General features: G+C 38.4%; 1 long non-coding RNA gene across 2 annotated transcripts in view; it reads right to left on the reverse strand.

The window, feature by feature from the left end:
• LOC119702956 overlaps nucleotides 1–8,120 on the reverse strand; it is a 24,791-nt gene extending 16,671 nt beyond the window's left edge. The window contains exons 1-3 of one of the 2 annotated variants that reach the window (XR_005257508.1): nucleotides 7,250–8,120; nucleotides 2,461–2,571; nucleotides 1,795–1,872 (exon numbers count right to left, since the gene is read on the reverse strand). This is a non-coding gene — a long non-coding RNA (uncharacterized LOC119702956). The remainder of the gene's footprint in view (nucleotides 1–1,794; nucleotides 1,873–2,460; nucleotides 2,572–7,249) is intronic. The other variant, XR_005257509.1, reaches the window with a different exon arrangement.
• Between the last annotated feature and the right edge of the window lie 246 nt (nucleotides 8,121–8,366).

Below are 8,366 nucleotides of genomic sequence, written 5' to 3' on the forward strand. Positions count from 1 at the left end.
GTAAATCCACCCAAAGATAAAATTATGAATACTTCTTTGTTGCTTGAAATAATGCAAAATCTTATCTAGAAAGTGAGCTTAACATTCGCAAGTCAATACGGTTTATGTAGCCATAAGTCAATAGTCTTATTGTCAATAAGACAATAGAAGTCAATACAGTTATCATACACATGCAGCCATTTATTATAGAATAAACAAAATGAAAAATCTTTGATGTTTTACTAGGTAGAGAAGCACTGGTAGAGACTTGCTTCAATTCATTGCAGTGTCACTTGAAATCTAGCTTTCATAAACATGAAGCTTCCTTGCCAGATATACAACCAAATCACATTGAATTTGATGACAGAGAGCTCATCCAATTAATTTTCATTGACTTAAATATATGCTTGTGTTTCTTAGCTGTTGTCAGTTTTACAAGAGTATTTTTTATTCAAGGCTGGCAAAAAGCATTTAACCGTATCTTAACTGGACTTGGCTGCACAGTTCTGGCTGCTGGCAGATTCTGCTAAAATCTCTTGACTCTTCAGAATAGTTTTGTGTATGATAAACCCTAATCCACTATTTTTATGCAGCTGTACATAGGATCAAATCAAAATCAAATTAAGAAAGCTTGCAGAATGAATCAGTCAACAGTGTTTAAGAGAGAACTGAGTTTCTAAAGTAAATTTTAAAATGTGTCAGAGGTTTCCTGATGGTATGAGAGGTCTAACATACTGTAGTAAGCCTTCCATCTGAACGTGTGGCAGGAAAAATACAAAACACAAGGTTAAAAAATTCCAGTAAAATTGTGAAGTCTTTTGTAGTATTGATTCTACAGATCACATTACCTCTCGAATTCAGAGACAGAATCTCATATGCAATCCTTTTCCAAACAGGCATCCTTGTAAAAGACAGTTGTGTGGTCTAGCACAATGTTCTAGAGGTTGTTCGAGATATATGCAATATACATAGGATGTTCCTGCACCAAGATATTCTAGCATCATGGTTTTGGCAGACCCTTCAGTACAAAATCAGTTCTAATTCATACCTAACATCTTTATTCAGTAGTCTCAGAAGCTTCATCCTGCACACTTCCCCAGTGTCCTGCTCCTAGTTTTGCACACCTAGCTGTCTTTCTGTTATTTGCTTGGCACAGTCTCTTTTCACTTCAAGCTAAGTACAGAATAAAATATTTCTCTTTAAATGCTTATCCTCTCTCTTTTTCTGTGGTTAGCCTGCACATTTGGTAGCCTTCTGTTTACCTTTCAAGCTATTTCAGAACTAGCAACATTTTTGCTCTGATTTTAGAACCTTAATCAGAACTTCTTTCTTGCATTCACAGGCAAAACAACAGCAAAACCTCACTGTACCTTAAAAACTCAGAATGCCAAGGTTTGATCAGTATTCTGAAAGAAGTCCTTTAAAAATGGAAATCTGGGGAACACTTACTTTTGAGCACTACGGTACAGAGCAGAGATCTTTGGCATACTGATGACATAATCTGCAGAGTCCCTTTTAGCTCTCTGGGGAGTCCTACAAATTTGAGATGCAGTAGTCCATGGTTCAATTACTTGCCAGAATGGATTCTCCACAAGTAGGGACAGTCCTTCATTTGATGCTTACTCACTTGGACACATTTCTGTACTCCATACTGGCCATTCCAGGCTTTGCAATGCTTATTTTTTCTTCCCAGAATGTGTTTCTGCATCAGCTGATATTATTACACTTATTTGGTTGAAATGGCACTTTTCTTTTATGAATTCTCATTAGCTTAAAATAACTTTTCAAAGCAATTATCTCTAGACCAATACTTACCATGCTCATTCTCAGGCTGTCACATTTTTTTCTGCTTTTAGTTTGAAGAGAACCACTCAGTAGTTCGTGAGGATCAGACTGTCAAGTATATAAAGATTCAGTTGGTTTCATGAAATACTTATCAAATGCAGTAGTTCCTTATTTTATTGTTTTTTAAATCTTTTCCCTCCTAATTACAATATTCCCTCAAGCACCATTTTTTTCTGTTTTGAAATTCCTCCTGAAGTTTATGTTCTCTCTGGTTTTGTAATAGCTTTAAGGTATTTAGAGCATCTTTTGTCTTGATTCAGTATCTGAATTTATTAAATAAAATGAATAACAACCTCAACATCCTTACTATAGGAACTATGCATAAGGTAACATGCATACTATATGAAGTATTGCTATGTTACCTACATTACATAATTTCAATTTATATCAAAATTGTAATAATAATTATGCTGTCTCATATCTAGGTAAAATACAGCTTAATCATAAATTACATAACAAAATAGATGTTAATGTGGTAATTTTTAAATCTGTATAAGCAATATAACTACCTAAGATTTCAAAAGAATATGTTCTAGGTAAATAGAGCACAGTGAAGCATACATGTTATTACCTCATGTTGATACAGATAAATACACACTTCACAATAATGCAGTTTAAGAAAACAAGTTATGGCACCTGAATGACAGCAGATGAAGACAGCAGAAATGGAGAAATTAGCTTTATGCAAATCTTATGCTATACCACCTGCCAGCTTTGTCATATACTCTTCAGACATCACTGGATCTCCTGTGAACAATGAAAGATTCAAAATTAATACAAATCAGAACGAGCCGCCACAGTCTTTGTACACTAAATACTGTTTAATCTTCCTTAATAATTATATTTTTGGTATCCACTGTTACTGAACTTTAGTTGGTTAAGAAAATTCTAAAAGCATTTTCAACATTTTCTTAGCAGACACTAAATCATAATTTCCATTTGCTACAATATCACAGAAAAAGTCTATTTAAAATTAATTTTACTCCATGTCCTGACAGAGAAATTTCTCGTTGCTCAGCTTCCTAGCACCAGCACTGCTCTTCGCAGTGCAGAAACAATCCAAAACACACAGAGTCACATCAGCATTCTGTCCAGTCCCACACGTTCCAGCAAATAAAGCAAGGTGGTTTCACAATCACAGATACTGCTTAATCTTTCTGGATAAATAGAAACCAGCAAGTTTAAGCATCTTATTTAATTTTGCACAGTATTGTGGGATTTATTCTAATAAAATGAACTCTAAGACCTAATTGATCGGCTTCCATCTGTAATTTAGAGAAAGATTTTCAAAGGCATGAAAGCCTATTAAGAACACATTTAATTGATTTTTGGAAAGAGCTGGGGTCTTGATGCAGCATTTACTGCAGTCAGCAGTGAAATTTCCATTGATTTAAATAAGAACAGGTTCATACCTGCAGAGACCAAGCTGCTATTTATGCATTTCACAGTAGCCCCTCCAGAGCTAGAGATTTCTGCCCTTTGTTTTTGTAAAAATAATCTACACACTTTTGTGCATACACTCAGCACAATTTACTTTATATTAAAAAAATTAAAAAGTCACATTTCCAAAGATAATGAAAATTTTACCACTGAAGAGTGAACACAGTGCAACTGCCATTCAGTTTTATGATGCCTCTCTTCACTGAAGTCAATGGCATTATTTATGAGTAAAAATAACCAAAATGTTGCATATGTAGTTACTAGGTACTAAGAAGATTACTCAAACAAGTTTGAGTAATTATACATAGAGCTATTGTGTTACTGCTGCAAAAGTGAGGGAAATGTTATTAAATATTCAATTCTATCAATAAATGAAACACTGATTTTATTCTGGTTTATTTAGCAAAGAAATGCAACAGAATATTTTTAAAGTATTCCTGTCTAAGAAATAAGGCTTTTCAGAGAATTGTCTCACCGAAATGTGTGAAGATCAAAAAGGGGTGGTAGTGTTAGCATTCCAAATTCATTTAGATGAAACAATAAGATAATTAGGTGTAAAAAATGCACAGTCTTATATTCAGTGCAGTAAAGGATCAATTTCATCGCAAGGCAAGTGGAGTGTACACTATATCATCTGATCCAAAGGAGTGACCTTCTTGATTCAAATGCAAAATGCCTGTGCCTATTGCAGATGGAATTTACCCGGACAAAATGTTCAATAGCAAGATTACATTTCCACTGGGGCAGAAAGGTATTTGTCAGTGTCTCATTACAGCTTTGATACAAACATCTTGGATTTCAATTAGCTTTGAGATGGAACAATAATCCAGCATTGAAACTACAGACAAACCTTTGTTTCTTACACCATTATATGTGGATTTTTGTTTCATTTGCAATAAGATATTGTAAGATTTCCAAAAGAAATAAATAGAAGTAAATAATATTCCAGGCATTTTAATGTCAGCGGTATCACTTGGTGATTGTCTGTCTGATAACTTTGCACTAGGAGGTGAGAGTGACATAATTTACATTTTTTCCAGCATAAATGAAAAGTGCTGAATTCTTTGAACCATAAGCGTACCATCCATTCTTCTACCCTCACTGTCCCACCTCCTATTATTAACATAGCATATCCACTCTGATGCTTTTGATCCTTTTCTATGAAAAGTAGTTTGCCATCCCCATGGAAATAAATATGAAATTTGCTTTAGTGCATATCAGGAGTTCAAACAACGGCCCATAAAAATTTCCACCCTATCGAGGTCATGTTTTAACTTCACAAATTTAGAGCTTGCCTTCGCTTAAAATGCTTACTTCCAAACTCTGTTTGATATTTAAGAAAAGTCCTATGTTCTTCTGACTTGATCAAGGGACTAAGAGAAGGAAGGGCAATTTTTAACTATCAATTGAATATCTGTGACTGATCTTGAGTTAACTCTTGTAAAACTCTGTACAGTATTTGTCACCTTTACTTCACAGCTGTGTCACAAGGATAACCCTGTCAGCTTCTGACATGTGGCAGGAAGAAAAGCTCAGAAACCACACAGGTATGATTCAGTTTCTGATTTCTTTATCAGGACAAAAGTTATGAACTATTCCATGCAGATATGATTTTAATACCACTCCAAATTATATATGGTGCCTTCCACTCAAAAGGCTTCCTTTCAAAAAATAGCAAGTCACATAGCTTTAGCAGTAAGGGATATTGCTATTGAAATCAGGACACTTAATTTAACACGCTAAGCAACTAAGAGAAAATAAAGATACTTTTGTAACCTGGTAACCAGTGACACAAACTACCCAGGGCAAAACACCGCTTTTCCTGCTGTGATACCAAGGTGAAAAAGACAAGACTCAAGTCACTTGACCCCAAAATTCCAGAGCAGGGGCAAGAGCTGGAGAAATGTTCCTTTTAAGATGAATTTTTTCATGTACTAGCAACAAGCTTTTTTTGGCTCAAAGAAAGAAATGTTACAAAACACTAGATTTGTTACTAAACATAAAAATTAAACCCAGAAAATTACAAAATCTCATGGATCTGAATTTTTTACTTCCTCTTGGACTCTTAATTGTTGTCATAAATATATCACAACTGATCAGTACCTGTCTGTGGGCATATATGATCAATTAAGTGTATAGAACAGATGTTTTACATCACTGCTGAATTGCAGCCATCTTTAGTACAACTAATAGTGAGAATTCTCTACAACTATAGTGAAATTAAAAATAATTTTTGTGATTAATGACAGTATTGCTTGAATATCACACGCTTCCACTGACTTCAAAACCAACCATAAATACATTTTGCTCTTACAAACACATCTGTAAATGTGTTGGAGCTTGTCAGCATTACAGGCATACGCAATAGGAACAAAAATAATGCTGTTTATTTCTTGCCATATTGCTATAAAAAATTAAACCGATTAGACCATGCCTTTTATATGTAACACAGAACAAAAACTACCAAATTATGTGTGTAGATTTTTCCAGAGGAATATATGTGTGTGTGTGTGTGTGTGAACTTGTATAGACCTAACTAAGTCCATATTTCCCATGACACATGGTTTTGAGAGTCAAGAAATCCAAATTTTTCTTCAATAAATGCTTTTAACCATAAATGTCATCACCACAGGTCTTGACAGATGTTAGTGTTCATCTTTCCATTGAGTCAAATCTTGCCATCTCCTTTCTCCTGAAGTGCTTTAAATGTGGAGCTTGGCTTCTGCTAGTAATAGATGCATTTTCAACTATCTACTGCCTTGCAACTTATGTTAAAAGTAAAGATTTAAGCTAAGAAGTAAGAGATACAATGAGAATAATTTTATATCAAAAACTGATGCTTATGTCTTTGCTTCATAGTTTAGCTGCACTCTGAATGCATGTAATTTTTCAGGGCTTCTTCCAACACATTGGCAAGTTTCTTATGAAAGAACCAGAAAAGAAACAAATTCTATTTCTGTTTGCAGTAAAATGACTCCAAGGCCCCAGTCTTTATTGAATAGATCTGGCTGATGCTGTAAGTCAGTTAGGCTCATAACAATGTGAAAATACTAAAATTTAACTGTTAGAGCTAACAGTTACAGCAGAAAAAAAAGAGCACACTTTCTGTCTCCTTATTTACCCTCTGATCTTTTTTGCTAGTAACGCTAGCATAATCCATACAAAAGGAATCTGTTATCATCTCAACAAATATTCAAACGTATTCTCCTCTTTTGATGAGTACACAAACTTCCATGAAGGTCAGTGGGAGACAGGTGCACAAGCTCAGGGCAGAATATAGCCTAGCATACAATACATCTGACAATAGCTCCTTTGGGCTGATCTCCTGGCACTTCTCATACTCTCTCATAAACCACTTGAACTACTGCAGGTTTTGGTGAATTACAGTATTCATTAAGAAGCTCCCGTTATCTCCTGTCTTAACCACATAATAGAAAAACATTGAGAGTACCATCTCAGACCACACTGAGGAAGGAGAACTTGGAGTTTTTCAGCTGGTAAACCTATTTTCTATAGCGCTTGGCAGGGAATCACTCTCAAGTGCTGGACCATTCACTAGTGTATGTTTTGTGCTAAAGGTTACTAGACTGCAAAAGGGTTCTCATGTCAGAAAGGACCCATCATTCATCATCAGCTTATTTTGACACGACAGGAAAGAAATATGTCCATCTAGCAAGAACAGGAAAGAGGGCAGAAATTCTTAAAAATGCATGAAGGTTACTAAATTATGAGAAGCCATCTAAACAACAGAGGGTTTTTCTAAACTTTTTGAGGTACAGTATAAACCCTGACTCACATGGAACGCTACAGTGGAGTAAATAATCAAATGACTCCTGCAGCAATTGTAGTTTCCCTAGCAGCTATCCCAGCAAAGTACCAACCAACCTGTTCAGTTTATTATGCCTAACAGGACTGCTACAAAGCCAGACTGCAAAAGAAGCCTTTTTCCAGGGCTTGTCAGGACAAGTTTCAAAAATACGCTTACCAGGCATTGCTATTTGTAGATCCAGTCAGCACAAATAAATTATTCCAATTCTGTAATAGCAGAAAAATTAACCTTCTCTTGTTATTGCTTCCAAAAGCTTTGTTTCACAGTGTATTGTGAACACACGCTCCACCTGAACTACAGCAATCTTCCCTATCATTCTGCTTTGGTAGGCACAGTTCTGGCAGAGCAGCAGGCTGGGGGACCCTGCACTTCACTGAGACAGAAGTCAGCAGCACTAGCCCAGCAGTTACCAAAAGCAGGTTCAGGATTCTGATACAGGCTTCCACGGGATACAAATGACAATATACTTATTTATTTGGGACGAATGAGAAACAGCAAAGTCACTTGCTACCAGTTTGGATCTGTATCAAAATGAGCTGTGTAAGTTCACTCCTGCACGACGCTCAGGATGGGAACCGCCATGTCGCCAGGGCAGCCCACCGCCACCGGCTGAGGCGCACAGAGCACCACCTGCGGTGGCCATTTTGTCACAGGCCTGGCGCTCATACCGCATCAGGCTTTCATACTCGTTATCCCCGGGTCACTGGAGGGATCATGGCTACCGGCCGCTCGTGGGCCCCGCGGTTAAAACCGTAAAGTTCCATCGACACGACTGGTTAGCACGCTCGGCTGAGGGAGGGGCCTAACGTGGATCGTCCCTGACTGCCCGGGAGCCAAAGCAGCGGCGAGGGCGCTGTCCCGCACAGGGATCCCGCCTCGGCCCGCTCCGGCCCTGGTCCGTGAGGGGAGCTCGCCGCACGCCCCAGCCGCCAGCGAACGGGGGCACGTCGCGCATGCGCGCACGCACTCCACGGCCAGCGGTGGCGCTCGCTCCCCGCGCCCTACAGGCGCCGAGCGCCGGCTGCTGCGTGTCCCCACTAAGGAAGACTACGACTCCCATCATGCAACGCGCGGCAGCGCCGCGGCCACGCCCGGGGAGCGTCGGCGTCGAGACCGATCCAGCGGTGCGCTCTGCATTCTGGGTGTCGTTGTTCTCTAAGCGGTTTCCCCAGCCAGCGCCCCGCGAGAGGGGTGTGGCGCCGGGCCTCGGGAACCGCCCTGTTCCTGCATCGTTTCGCGCTCGTTCCCCGTGTTAATTCCTTTCCGATTCCTG

The sequence above is a fragment of the Motacilla alba genome, chromosome 7 (genome assembly GCF_015832195.1).
Source record: "Motacilla alba alba isolate MOTALB_02 chromosome 7, Motacilla_alba_V1.0_pri, whole genome shotgun sequence".
Taxonomy (NCBI): domain Eukaryota; kingdom Metazoa; phylum Chordata; class Aves; order Passeriformes; family Motacillidae; genus Motacilla; species Motacilla alba.